Raw genomic sequence first — 13,709 nt, forward strand, 5'->3', positions numbered from 1 at the left:
ATGTATTTATTTTTATTTTGCGTGTATAAGTGTTTTGTGTGCATGTATACAAGTATACTCATGTGTACAATGCCCACAGAGGTCAGAAGAAGGTGTTGGATCCCCAGGGACTAGAGTTACAGATAGTTGTTAGCTGCCATGTGAATGCTGAAACCTGACTCCTCCATAAGAGCAGCCAGTGCTGTTAACCACTGAGCTATCTCTCCAGCCCCTGAACTACTTTCTTTGGTGGAGGAAATCTGAAGACAGAATAACTGAGTCTGTGGCAAGGTTAATACTGATCAGTCTTATGTAGGTATACAATGTAAAAGAATAGCAGTGGGGCAAAAATAAATTTAAAACGAGCAGTTTAGTAAGGAGAACTACAGTAGGAAGTTTAAAGTCATTGCTGAAAAAGAGGCAGTAATTGTTAAGATTAGTACCATTAGAAAGAAACTTTCTACTCTGCACTGAAACAATAGGAAAGGTGCCATCAGGGTAATATCTCACCCAGCCAAGGATCCAATGTGTGAAAGAAAAGAACCTAAGAATATTTCATCTCCTAATAAGAATACAAAAGCTGCTGCAAATGTGATCCAAGTGGACTGGGGTCCACTCTAAGATGGAAGATGAATTGGTAGTGACATTCATATGATGATGGCTTTGGAGGCAAGAAAAATGCAAAAGTAAGGGAAATTTGGATTCTTCCCCATGGTTTCAGAGAACCTCTGAAGCCAGACAATGTGTAGCATGGTTGTGAGGAAGACCTGAGAGGCCATTGTGTGAGTCTGTAAAGGTAAACCCTAGATTGTGGTAGAGACCCCAACATGTGAGATACAGAGCTGTGAGATATCCATATACAGAAAACTATATATGGTGAGTAAAACTAGCCCAGGAGATATGTATGCTGCAGGTAGCAAAATTGGAGGAGCAGAGGCATCTAGGCCCTTTGAAACGAAGCCCCAGATACAGGATATGGAGCTACCTGATTTGGTCTTTTGCACTGCTGAGTTTTAGTTTTTGTTTTGGTCCAATCTTTCCTCACTATGTCCCCATTCCTCCTTTTAGAAATGGGAATATATATTCTGTGAAATTGTGTATTAGAAGTATATAATTTGTTTTTGATTCTCAGAAGAGCCTTTAGATTTGGACTTTTAAAGTATTGAGACTAGAAAAGATTATGGGACTTTTGAAGTTGGACTAAATATATTGTGCATTATGAGATGGCCATGAGTCTATGGGGATCAGCAGTGGAATGCTGTGGTTTGAATAAAAATGTTCTCTGTATTTGAACACTTACTATCCCCTTGGTGGCACTCTTTGGGGAGGAGGGGCTATGGAACCTTTAGGATTTGCTGGAGGAAGCACATTATTGGGGGTAGGTTTATAGCCTTGCCCTGTCTATCAGTTACTTTTCTGTTGCTGTGATAAAACAACATGACCAAGGCAATTTATATAAGAGTTTATTTGCACTTACAGTAAGAGTGTATAATGGCAAGGGAGGCATGGCAGCAAAGGTGGACAGAGCAGAAAATTGAGCAATCACATCTTCAAGAAGACACAGGAAGCAGAGAGAGAGAGAGAAAATGGGAATTTAGCAAGGCTTAAGAACTCTCAAAGCCTGCCATCCCTCCACTCCCCCATGACATGCTTTTCCTAGCAAGGCCACAGCTCCTAAAACCTCCAAAAACAGCACCACCAACTGGGGAAAAATGTCCAAATACTTGGAACTTATGGAGGACATTCTCATTCAAACCATATTCTACTCCCAGGCCCCCATAGGCTCATGGCCATATCATAATGCAATATGCATTTAGTCCATCTTCAAAAGTCCCATTGTCTTTACTAGTTTCAGCCCCCTTCAGCTTTGCTGTGTGCAACATATAGCTCTCACTTGGGCTGGTACTACTTCCTCAATGCAGCTCTCCTTGGTAGCTATCTCATGACTCTGGCATCTCGAATACCTTGGGGTCTCCACTGCCAAACAAGCTTCACCTTCACAGCTTTACCCAATGGCTTGTCAAGGTTTTCTTTCTGTGAGGACATCCCTGCTGTAGGCTGCATGGCCTTGGTGGCACTCTGAAACCACAGAGGAAGAACCAAGGACCCCTTTCACTCTTGCATCATTCATGCCTCTAAAACCAGCACCAAGTTAATAACACTGTGAGTTTGGCTGCCAGCCTGGGATGGACCCAGCCATGCTCCATCATTAGTAGTTTCTCCATGCAGTGTTTTTTTTTTTAGGAGCAGCAAACTCCTCTGGTATTTGAAGGTTTAGCTGAGTGTGGTCTTGCTCTGAGGGTACTCTTTCCATTGTTTAAGTGCAAATCTATAGGCCTTTCCTTAATGGCTCTAATCTCCTTATCAAAGAGAGCCCATCCTCCAGCATATGCCTTGGCTCTAACATTAATCTTTCTAGTACTCCTTTTTAATTTCAAACTGTACATTCTACATTTCTTTCTACCCCAATGGCTGTTTTTCACTATAGATCTGCATAATATTCACCATTTATGCAGCAATTTAACATTAGGCTGTCTTGAGATATCCTCTATCAAAGAAATTAATCTATGACTTTCCAACTTAGCCTCAGTCAAGCTTTTATGCTGGGGGAAGAATACAGCCAGATGCTTTGCCAAAATATCCCAGTTGCTGCTTAATCCTTAGTTCCCCCTGGAACTACTATGTTTCCAGCACTATTTTCTTCCAGGCACCTACTAGAACCACCCATTAAGCTCTGCTTATAGCAATCAACTGATTCTGTAGTCCGAAAATTCTTCCAAAAATCCCACATGGTCAGGTTATTCACAGCAACAGTCCACTCCCCTGGTATCAAATTCTATATTAGTTATTTTTCTGTTGCTGTGAAAAAACACCATGACCAAGGCAACTTATAGAAGGAAGAATTTGAGTGTATGGTTCTAGGGGTAAGAGTCCATAATGGCAGGGAAGGTGGCCAGAGCAGAGTTCAGATATCACTTCTTCAAGCAGGCATAGGAAGCAGCAAGAGACTGAAAATCTCACAAGGGTTAAGAACTCTCAAAGCCAGTCTACCAATGATGTGCTTCCTCCATCAAGGCCACACCTCCTAAAACCCCCCAGAACAGCAGCACCAACCGGGGTCAAAATGTACAGATACTTGGAGCCTATGTGGGACATTCTTATTCAAACCACCATGCCCTGTGCCCTGCTTCCTCCTTCTTTTCTTTACTTCTTGTGTGGATGAACCATGTGATTAGTCAGCTTCATGTTTCTACCACTATGCCATGCCTTGCCTGCTATGACTGATTGTATCCCCCCTGGAATTATAAGTCAAAATAAACTTTTTCTACTTTAAGTGACTTTTTGTCATGGTATTTTATCACAACAACAGAAAAGTAACTGCTATGGCAAAACAACTTTAACAGGAGAAATGGATAGGGGGATGAAATTGTGTAAAAGATACATTATATAACATTATATAACAAGTTATATATACATTATATAACAAGTTGAATGCCTTAGTGAATGAGAGATAGCTTAAGGGACAATACCAATAAGCTATGCCTGAGTTACTAGGAAGAAAACAGTTGGGCTAAATAGCAAAATAGGGAAAAATACCCTTGGAAGAGAGTTCCAATTGTGTAATGACAAAACAATCGTAACTGAAGTACTATTTAACATATTAACATATTAAGTAAAAAATATATAAACAAAACTCTACTGAACCAAATTAAAAAAAAATCTAAGAACTAAATAAGATAAATAGAATTTCTAAGAATTAAATAAATGTTGAGATAGTTCATACTTATGGACTGGGAAAAATAGCATCGAGATGTCTGTCTTCCCAATCTCATCTATAGATTCACTATAATTTCAAAATCACAGGCATTTTGTTGAATAAAAACAAGCTGATTCTGATGTTTACATGGGCAGTAAAGCACACAGAATAGTCACCACAATGTGGAAGAAAAACAAACAGAAGATTCACTATCTTATTTCAAGACATTATTAAGGTATAGCAATTGAGACAGTGTGGTATTGGCAAAAGAACAAACAGGTCAATGGAACAGGGTCCAAAATAGACCACACATACAAAAGAAAAAGGCAATACAATGGAAAAACTATTTTCAACAAACTTTTCAGGAACTGGCTATAAACATAAAAGTACTCATGTACAAACTTTATACATGTCACAAAAGTTAACTAAAAATGGATCACAGATTTAAACATAAAATGAAAACCCATAAAATTCCTAGAATATAACATAGGTAAAAATCTAGATGACTTTGAGTTTGACTTTTTAGATAGACTACCAGGGGCATGAAAAGAATAATCAATAAATTCACTTCAATAAAAGTGTCTGAGACTCTATTGTCAGTTGAGGGATACTGGGGGAGAGAGTCATTTTCTTTGGAGGTATGGTCACTAGTAGGTTGCCCATGCTCCAGTGGATGGTTCCACACACATGTACATGTATATGCACATATAGGTTGCACTTAACTGGAATCAGTGGGATACACAGAGACACAGACACAGACACACACAGACACAGAGACGCACGTGTACATCGTGTGTGTGTGTGTGTGTGTGTGTGTGTGTGTGTGTGTGTATTTGTTTTTGTTTCTGTTTTTGTGACAGGGTCTCCCTAAAGTCTCTTGCTAAGTAAACCGGGTCTGGCCTCAATCTCACAGAAATTCACTTACCTCTGCTTTCTGAGTGCTGGGATTAAAAGGCATGTACCACCATACCCAGCTGTGTTTTTATTATATATGTTGGAAGGGAGAAGTGTTGGGGAGGGGGATCCAGGACAAATTGGAAGGGAGTAATGGGGGTGGATATGATCAATATACATGTATGAAACGTTCAAAGAATAATAACAGAAAACCCTTCTGATTTGTGAAAGATATTACTAAGACATTGTGAAAACAAAGAAAATTTTTGGAAAAAGACATATATATTAGAGAACTATTATTGAAATATAGAAAGACTCCTTGAATGTCAATGCCAAGAAAATAATCTAATTATAAAATGAACAAAATTTCTAAAGAAAAATCTCAACAAAGAAGATAGACAATGTCAAATAAAAACATGAGTGTTCAACATCAGAAGCCATTTGGGAAATGAAAAGTAAAACAATATGAAGCTAACACTGTAAGTTATTAGAATGGGAAAGGTCCAGAATACTGAAAACATCAAATACTGGAAGGAAAAAAAAATCACAATTAATTAATGGTGGAATGCAAGAGTGAAGGTACTATAGAAGAAAGTTTAGAAGTTTCTTACAAAGCTAAACATGTACTTAGCATACTCACAGAGCTGGGTAGTTTTAAATGTCACTTTGACACCAGCTGGAATCACCTGAGAAGGGATCCTGAAGGAGGAGGGATTGTCTAGACCAGGTTGTCAGACAGGCCTGTGGGCATGTCTGGGTCAGACTGTCTGTTGTTAATTAATGTAGGAGGATCCAACCATTGTGAGGACATCATTCCCTCACATAGGGGGGTCCTGAAATACAAAGGACTGAAGAAAGCTGGATGGAAGCAAGAAGCAAGGATACACTGATTCTCTTTGCTCTTGACTGTGAAAGTGATGGACCTGGTACTTTAGTTCCTGCCTTGCCTCCCCTGAATGACCAGCTGTAACCTGGACTTGTAAGCCAAATTAACCTTTCCTCTCCTATGTTACTTTTTTGTCAGGATATTTATCACAGCACCAAAAACATAACTAGAACATTCATGAGTCAATAATCATGCCCCTTGGTATTTATACCAATGAACTGGAAACTTCCAGTCAAAACAAAATAAAACAAAACCTACACATGAATGTCTTCAGCAGCTTTATTCATAATCAGTAGAAACAACCAAGATGTCCTTTAGGAAGTGAACAGTAAAGTCAATTGTAGGATGTATAAACAATGCAATATTATTTGTCACCAACAAGAAATGTACCTTTAAGCTGTAACCAGATAAGGGGAACCCAAATGCACATTAGTAAATGAAGGACTGCAACTGCATTTCCATTCAAAAAATGCAAAACTATGGAGCCAAACAAAGATCAGTGGTTGGCAAGCACTAAAGCAGAAGGAGGGAGGTACAGGGTACCGTGAAACTCTTGTGTTATGATGACACCATATGAGTGGCTGCTGCTTCTCTGACATTTGTCCAATCATAGAATGTAAACCCACAACTGTGAGCCTTTATATGAAATATGAATTTTTTTTGAGACAAAGTAGCACAGGCTTCAAGCTCATAGCAGTCTTCCTGCCTCAGCCTCCAAAGTGCAGGGACTGTAGTAGTGAGCCTCCACTCCTGGGTAACCATGGACTTTTGATGATAAAAACACACCAAAGTTGGCTTATCAGTACAACAAATGTACCTCTCTGGTGCAAGATGTTGATAGTGATGTGGACTATTTGTGTAGAAGAGTGAATACACTTGGGCATTCTGTACTTCTCCAGTCAACTTTGCTGTGAGCCTAAAATTGTTCTAGAAAATAGTCTAATTTTAAAAATTTGTCTAAGATCAACATAAATATTAATAAATTGCTTTTTAAAAAACCAGTTACAAAACAGCCAGTCAGCAATGATATTCCTTCTGATTATCTAATAATGTTGAAACTTTTGAATAATGACTATATTAAAAAAATTATAAATCACTTTGGTGACATCTGATTAGAATTAGCTTGATTACCTAGATATAATCACCTTCATTTTCAGATGGCTCTTCATGATATGCTTGGTGAGAATGGAAGTAAAAGAGGAGGTTAAAAAAAGCAGTGTGACAACAGGTATGCCAGAAAAATGAGAGTTGGAGATAAAAGATAAATAAAGAGACATGATGTAGCGAGATCAAGGGACATCATAATGAAAGAGAAAGTGAATTCAGAGGACAGTAGCCGTATTTATGCATGAGCCACTGAAAATTTCTCGGTTAATCAATGGTTCCATTAACTTTTTTCAAAATCTATATTTTTAAAAGATATGTAAAAAATTAATGGGGTAAAGCTGGTCATAGTAATTTGAAAAATGCAATGGAAATTTCACGAATTATATATATAATTAGATGTTTCATTGTTGTCAGGTACTGAAGATACCTAAAAGAAAAAAAGAAGGAAAATACAGCATATTCACTCAATGTCAGTAAAATCATATCTTAAAGATGTAACAGTTATCTATGTGCAAATGGTCTGTGAAGACCAAGGATATACAAGACAATAGGGTGGATTGGAGTTATGGGCCATGAATACAATGGAGGAAAGTTCAAGCAGGTTTATTGACTTTAGATTCTTTTCTGTGTTTAGAGCATCAAAAGTGGGAGAGAGCTAAAGTAAGGGCCCTTTCAGTGACTTTGGAAGCTGTTTAGACAGTATAATTTCATTCTTTGATGGTTACTAATTAAAAAAATATTTTATTTATTATTTTATGTGTATGCATGTATTGCCTACATTAAGCTAAGTGCACCTGTGTCGTGCAATGCCCATGGAGGACAGAAGAAGCTGTCAGATCCCCTGGGACTGGCGTTACAGACAGTTATTAGCTGCTATGTGGGTGCTGGGATTCGAACCTGGTTGTTCTGCAAGAACAGTCAGTGTTCTTAACCTCTGAGCCATGTCTCCAGCACCTAATTATTGACAAAAGGTCACAAATGTTTACCTTTAGCCTACTCCAGTGACTTAGATTCAGTCCTCTTCATTATTTCTTTCTGGAGACCTGACATCAATAATTATTCTTTATTAATTGCTATTATTAGCGTATGCGTGTGTGTGTGCGTGTGTGCGTGTGTGTGTGCGTTACAAGTAATGTATCTAATCCAGCTCTTTCCCTACTCCAAAAAACTTATTTAATTCACATTCTGCTCTACTTGATCATTAATGTACTTAAAATACAACACTTTAATGACTTTTAACTCACTTTCCATCTTTTTCTTATACCTCTCATTTCTAACTCTGTTCTTCTGTATATTTTCAGAAAAGATTCTCTCCCTTTTTCCTCTTAAGTGTTGAATAATGAAGATTCAGTTAAATCAGGTCTTTCCCCAAATGCTTATGCACAATAACCCACTTAACTTGCTAGATGAATTAATGCTGGTTTTATATTTTCTTTTGCCTTATCACTGTTAACCATTATGTTTTCAACTAACCTGCAATCTCTTCAGAATATAATGTTTTTTATGTTAGAATTCTGAAAACTATGAGCATTTGTAAACTTCTTAACTACTGATTAAGTAAATCTATTTTCTTTGTCTTGTCTTCAACTGTATAGGATTTGTAAACAGAACTATTACATGCATCTCAATTTCCCATTGAAATCACTGCAGTCTGAGAGTTACTTGCCTTTTCCTCTAGATGCAATTCTAGAAGCCGTAGATAAGCCACAGGTGCAAAGGCATCAGCTGAATGTGTGACTACTTCTGAGGAATCCCTGAAACAAACAATTCAGTGTTTATCTAACACATGCCTGTGGCAAATCCCTCCTGCTACTGAAAGAAGAGACCAAAAACCTCGCTATATATTTATTTCCACTCCCATAGGATATATACTGATTAGTATGCATTGATCTGATATTAATTCAGAGAAAGGACTAAAAAAAAAGCACTTAAAAAAGAGAATCCTTTTGTGATCAACATGGCCATAAGAATTGTCTCCTATTACTATACATTCTGTGCAATAACTTTAGCTACCTGTGTTGTTCTTATACACAGATATGTCTTTCCTCATTCCTATGAAGGAAGAAACTATGAGCATGAGTAGAGAACAGTAGAATGCTCTGGACATTGGACACTTGATAAAACAGACACTTGATAAAAATATACTAAATAAACTAGCAACATGTTGATTATTAATAGAAAAGAAGTTAGAAAAACATGAAAGAAAGAGTGCATGATACTGTACATAGTGATGAAACGGTTTTAGAATGTCTACTGGAGTCTTAATTTTCTTAGATTACCCCTCACCCATTATTAACATGTACAAGGAATTCAATTCTTAATGCTGAAAATACCGATGCTGGGGCTGGAGAGATGGCTCAGAGGTTAAGAACACTGACTGTTCTTGCAGAAGACCTGGGTTTGAATCCCAGCACCCACATGGCAGTTAACAACTGTCCATAACTCCAGTCCCAGGGGATCCGACAGCCTATTCTGACCTCCACAGGCACTGCACAACACGGGTGCACTTACCTACATGCAGGCAAAACATGCATACACATAAAATAAAAGTAATAAATAATAATTTTAAAAAAGTTAAAAAAATTATTGATACTGCTCATTCAATCAAGCATAATTTCTACAATCATTTTCAAGAAGCATGAGCCCAGAAGTAACAGAGGCAATGCTCTTTTAGAAGACGAGTGACGTAAAGTAGAATGTAGATAATAAAGCAATAAACTGCAGAAAGTTCCTGTTTTTCACTATACTAATTATTAAAATTTATGGTAAAGAAACCACATTACTCACCATAAACTAAATCCATTTAAAAACAGTTTTAAAATGGATTATATGTAAAAATAACCTACAATAACTGAAGAGAAATGTTTAAAGTCACCATTCTAACTTGTTAAAGCCAAAAAGAGGAAAAAAAGGATGGAGTTAATGGAACCCACAGGCTACTGATGTGGTAATTTATCAAACGTAGCTGTTATGAAAGATAAATAATACAGGCAATTCACACTTCATGAAAGGATAAAAGTGTCAGTGTGTAGGTACCAGTTTTACTGCAGGCCATAATCAGCAAGTAAACGGAAGTGCAATGTCTAAAAAGTTTACAGCCTTCTAGGAAGGCCTCCTCTTGTTAGACATTGATTTAAGTATTCACATGACTTCCTTGGTATTAAACAAATTGAGTGTTTGTGATGTGAACTTAGAAGATATGTTCTATTTCTTCCAACCAAAGCTGCCTCAAGCTAAATGTTAAGTTGTTTCCATCACCCAAATCTAAGAAAAAGGAAGATGCTGAAACAGTATCTTACACAATGATTTTCTTCTTAAATAGAGGGCAATCCAAAGTGAATGTCTCATACTCTCCTCCTTCCCCACATACATGGACTCCATACTTCTTAGAAAGCTGAAAATCAGGAAAAACAAAGAACAGGAAAATTAAAATGGGATGCCCAAAATGTTCATCTAGTGGGTTATTTTCTCCTGAAAAATTCATATGGAATGCTGATTCTAAAATTTATGGCAAGCTACAGGAAAATGACCACTTTCTGCTTAAGACATGTTTAAAGTCATTTAACATAATTTCCAGACCTTTGATAATCTCAAGCCCTTGTTAAAATGGCCTAGGAAACTATCTTCACAGTGACAATATTTAAAGACATTATACATATTTTGGTACCAATGCTAGTTTAGATTCAGGGCAGGTAAGTTACTATGCAGTTTGAGAATATGCATAGTCTAGCCATGTTCCTCCTGCCCTTTGACCTTTACTTGGATGGAGCAAAATATATTGTTATTAGTGCATTTCTCAGGGACACAAAGAAATCTAATGCCTTTTCTTAAGCCTATGAACAATAACAACAACAAAAAAAGCCATGTACATGGCTTTTAGGCTTGGGAGTATTTTTTTTAGAAGCATTATAGAATAGGTAAAAACTAGTTGCAAAGAGGAAGAAAATCTTCACAAGTTCTAAGTCTTAATAAGGTTGAGATAGCCTGTAAAGTTCAGCAAATCTGAAATTGAAAACAAGAAAGCAAGCAAAAAAAACCCAACACTAAAAATTTTTATTATTTGCTTTAAAGATAAGTGGTATTATTTCATGATCTTGGTTTTGAGAATAAAAGTCATCTCCTATTTGGCTGATAAACAGCTGGAGTCAGTGCCAGAGATCACTCTCACAGGCTGTCACTGATACAAATCTTTCAGTTTCTCTGTAGAAACTTTATCACCGCAATCCCATCACTCCTTCACTCTGAACATCATAGCTTTCCGTCTATAGATTCTGCTAGCCCAATGCCTCATAGCTTACACAAGATTAATCCTTTGATGTTCTATTACTGCGAATGCTGTGGCTGCTTCATAAGTCTCCAGTTTTATCTGCATAGTTACAAATTTACTTGGATATTTTTGTACTTTTGTTACTATTCTAAACTTCAACTACTGCCTCTGTCTTTAGCATGGATCTATGAGAGTTCTACTTGTCCCACTAAGAATCAGGCATAATTTGAATGATGCCATAAGCCAAATGGCAAGGCAAGCTCTGAGAGCTCCCAAGAGCAAAGTAGATACAATTTTGGCTGGGTTATAAGGCAGAGAGACTCAGCAAGGCCAGATGATAAGAGGTGGTCCCTATGAGACCAAATAACAGGAACAGACTGCTTTACCATATTAAACAAAATTTAATTAATACATGCTCTACAGTTAAAAAAAAAAAAAGCCCACACATACAGCAATAGTAATGGGATATGGATTTCAGAGGTTTTTCTCAGTTATGCAGCTTGTGCTCTACTGATATCTCATGACATCACAACTTCCCACCAAGTCAACCATCCAATCTCATCTTTATGACTTAATGGTCAGGTGCTTTATATAGGGAGTATATAGGAATGTGACCAAGTATCAGCTTTATTTTACTAGTAAATGTCTCATTGACATTCTGCATTGTTTTGTAATAAATGACTATCTGGAGTCTGAAGTTCAAGCTGTGTGACTGTTACATTTCACTGCAGCAGTTCTGGGTCTGTCAGTTCCTAGTAACCCTAATGTGAGCTGTTCTGTTAAATCAACATTTGACCTAAGTATACTCTACAATTTGTGTGTAGCCTGCAATATACTCAATTTACACAAAATATTTCTATAACATTCATTCAATCAATCCATCACCTTTTCATTAATCATCATCTAAAGCTTGAAAGATGACAAAGATTCAAAAATAAGATACTGTCTTGAGACTCTTGAAGCTCACTAAATGCACTGCATAATTTTTTTTCTTTTAAAAAATTTTTATTGAATTTTTGTGAATTGAATTACATATAGAACTGTATTTAAACACCACAAAATAATGATGATTTGAAACAATGATGCTTCCAATATAGGTAAATATTTCAAATCTTTCTTCCTCAGTGACTTCTATGAATGAGAAACCAGTAAATATTCTGACTGAATCCTTATGATGTCTCTGTAGCTTTTCTAAACTCAGCTACCTTCATGTTTAAACACGTTAAGTAAGCGAGAAAAACTTAACCTTTACTGGCTTATGTTTGCCAGGTCTAAGGTTCTTTGAGAGTTCTAGAGAAGTTTCTCAAGAGCTAAAACTCATTAGAGGGGCTTATTTATTGAGTCAGCACTCTACTAAGAGCTGGAGTACAAAAGCAAGAAGTGTGCATGTGCTAGAAAAGTGCCATTTCACACAGTGAAGTCCTAGAAGTAAGTGTATTCCAGAGAAACATTTGTGCTGTATACATGCCTTCATTGTATTTCCAAAACTTGAAACCAGCATTATTAATGTTTATGCTGTTCACAACTAGGCAAGTAAGGGTTCCTCATGCATCTCAGGTTTGTGTCTGGCTTCATCTTAAAATTGGTCCATCATACCCTAGTATGTAACCACTCCAAATGTAACATTTGCACCTCTCCTTAGTAACTTTCTGTCAGCATTCTTGTAAGGAAAGCACCACAGGATTTTGTTTTCCTGAAGTTTAGTTTTGTGCTGAATTTGTTATCTTTCCATAATTTTTTTAGATTTTTAAAAATTTATTATGTGAATATGTGTGTGTGTGTGGGGGAGTAATGTGTCTGTGCCACATGGTTGTACAAAGAGGCCAGAAGAGAGGCCGAAAGAGCAGCAAGTGCTCTCAATCACTGAGCCATATCTCAGCCCTTTATTCTTTTTTTTCTTCAGAAATCAATTTTATTGTGTACTGTGTATCATTTTTGAGATTCACAGCATACTACAAGATGCTTTTAGATAGTCAACCGCCTACTCTAGCAGATCAGATTAATACATCTATCTTTTTTCTTTCTTTTTAATTATTTATTTCATAACCAAATGATTAGAAGAAGCATTTCATTACAACAGTATTGACACATTCAATAACAATTCCCAGAGCTAAGATGCTTCTCTTTCAAAATTGGTTGTAAATTTTCAGGTTTACAGCTGAATTACTACAGTTATACAATATTGTACTCCATATAAGCCCTATAAGGCATACAATTAAATGAGGTTTTAAACTTTGAAAAAGATCTCCATTTCATTATTAAAATACATAGTTTCACACAGAAAATATTCATTTTTAATAAAACTGACACTAAGATGCATATGCGTTTCTAATCTCTATATATCTGATTATTACTATCGGTTACTTTCTGGGCTCCTTAGCATCTGAGCATGGATACAAAGTCATCAGGTAGATTTCAATGGTAATGATTTTCACATTTACTAATTATTAAGGAGCAAATTTTTATGCTTTGAAGAATTTTTTTTTATACATCCACTTCACAGGTAGCACCCTCCCATAGCCTCCCTCCCCACACTAGAGGCCTTATATTCTAATATTCCTGCTACTGTCTGCTGTGTTGTTGGCACCCCCAGCCATTCCCCACTACTTGTCCTTCTGGTGAATCTAGTCAGCCTACTAGCGGTAATCAGTTGTCAATATTCCTTTAGATGAGATTGGGATCTGTTGTTCAATTTCCCAGTTCTATGCTGGGTTACTATCTGGGAATCCCTTTGGCTGCCCTGGCCAACAACTCAGAAGGAGGTATCACCTGTCTGGCTTTGCTGTTTGTCAAGTAGCTTTTACTTATATATATGTATG

At 36.9% G+C, this 13,709-nt stretch overlaps 2 long non-coding RNA genes across 2 annotated transcripts in view; both read right to left on the reverse strand.

Moving 5' to 3' along the window:
- Positions 1–5,781: 5,781 nt before the first annotated feature.
- Positions 5,782–7,668, reverse strand: LOC115071696. The gene is made up of 2 exons (XR_003850788.1): positions 7,610–7,668; positions 5,782–7,050 (listed from the first exon to the last, which is right to left on the reverse strand). It is a non-coding gene; the product is annotated as an uncharacterized LOC115071696 (long non-coding RNA).
- A 620-nt stretch (positions 7,669–8,288) lies between these two features.
- Dph6 overlaps positions 8,289–13,709 on the reverse strand; it is a 207,851-nt gene continuing 202,430 nt past the window's right edge. Inside the window, exons 6-7 of the long non-coding RNA XR_003850786.1 lie at positions 9,923–10,017; positions 8,289–8,377 (exon numbers count right to left, since the gene is read on the reverse strand). This is a non-coding gene — a long non-coding RNA (diphthamine biosynthesis 6). The remainder of the gene's footprint in view (positions 8,378–9,922; positions 10,018–13,709) is intronic.

Source organism: Nannospalax galili, unplaced genomic scaffold (assembly GCF_000622305.1).
Source record: "Nannospalax galili isolate Female #2095 unplaced genomic scaffold, S.galili_v1.0 scaffold999, whole genome shotgun sequence".
Classification (NCBI taxonomy): domain Eukaryota; kingdom Metazoa; phylum Chordata; class Mammalia; order Rodentia; family Spalacidae; genus Nannospalax; species Nannospalax galili.